Below are 1,433 nucleotides of genomic sequence, written 5' to 3'. Positions count from 1 at the left end.
AGAGATGAACGTACTTTGGGTTGAAAAGTGCAAATCCATCCCAGAACAACAGCAAAAGGACCTTGTGAAGATGCTGGAGGAAACAGGTACAAAATGGTCTATATCCACAGACAACGAGTCCCTATATCGACATACCCCACGGGTGGCCGCTCAGCAAGGAAGAAGCTACTGCTCAAAACACCATAAAAGCCATACTACAGTTTAAGGGACAAAGATCCTAGTTTTGGAGAAATGTCCTCTGGTCTGATGAAACAAAAAATTGAATTTGTTTTGGCCATAATGACCATTGTTATGTTTGGAGGAAAAGGGGAGGCTTTCCAAGCCGAAGAACACCATCATGTTGTGGGGTGCTTTGCTGCAGGAGGGTCTGGTGCACCACTAGAACACCTGGGAAGGACACTGCAGTGCAAATCAGTTCCCAGTGTGAGCTGGTACATATGTGCGATAACCTTCTATATTCATTGTGACAGGTTGCACAAGTAAACATGTAGCAAAGCGTAGTTCCTGACGGAATCAAACCCGGGCTGCGGTGGTGAGAGCACCGAATCCTAACCAGTAGACCACCAGGGAAGGGTACTACAGTGCAAATCGGTTCCCAGTGTGAGCTGGTACATATGTGCGATAACCTTCTATATTCATTGTGACAGGTTGCACAAGTAAACATAGCAAAAGATTAGTTCCTGAACGGGAATCGAACCCGGGCAGCGGCTGTGAGAGTGCCGAATCCTAAGCACTAGACCACCAGGGAAGGGTACAACATTTCAAATTGGTTCCCAGTGTGAGCTGGTACATATGTGCGATAACCTTCTATATTCATTGTGACAGGTTGCACACGTAAACATGTAGCAAAAGAGCAGTTCACTGACCGGGAATCGAATCCTAACCACTAACCAGGGAAGGATACTACAGTGCAATTCGTTTCCCAGTTTGAAATGGTACATATAGTTGAAGTCGTAAGTTTCCATCCACTTAGGCTGGAGTCATTAAAACTTTAGGTCGAAAAGTGCAAATCCATCCCAGAACAACAGCAAAGGACCTTGTGAAGATGCTGGAGGAAACAGGTACAAAATGGTCTATATCCACAGGCAAACGAGTCCTATATCGACATACCCCGAGAGGCCGCTCAGCAAGGAAGAAGCTACTGCTCCAAAACCGCCATAAAAAAAGCCATACTACAGTTTGGGGACAAAGATCCTAGTTTTTGCAATAACCTAGTTTTTGCGCCGAATCCTAACCACTAGACCACCAGGGAAGGGTACTACAGTGCAAATCGGTTCCCAGTGTGAGCTGGTACATATGTGCGATAACCTTCTATATTCATTGTGACAGGTTGCACAAGTAAACATGTAGCAAAAGAGTAGTTCCCTGACCGGGAATCGAACCCGGGCCGCGGCGGTGAGAGCGCCGAATCCTAACCACTAGACCACCAGGGA

The 1,433-nt window shown here is 46.4% G+C and overlaps 1 non-coding gene across 1 annotated transcript; it reads right to left on the bottom strand.

Annotated features, from left to right (window-relative positions):
• Nucleotides 1-1,361: 1,361 nt before the first annotated feature.
• Nucleotides 1,362-1,433, bottom strand: trnae-cuc. The gene has a single exon. It is a non-coding gene; the product is annotated as a tRNA-Glu (tRNA).

This window comes from Oncorhynchus gorbuscha, unplaced genomic scaffold, assembly GCF_021184085.1.
Source record: "Oncorhynchus gorbuscha isolate QuinsamMale2020 ecotype Even-year unplaced genomic scaffold, OgorEven_v1.0 Un_scaffold_8378, whole genome shotgun sequence".
Lineage (NCBI taxonomy): Eukaryota > Metazoa > Chordata > Actinopteri > Salmoniformes > Salmonidae > Oncorhynchus > Oncorhynchus gorbuscha.
This window is presented reverse-complemented; position numbering and strand designations above follow the sequence as displayed.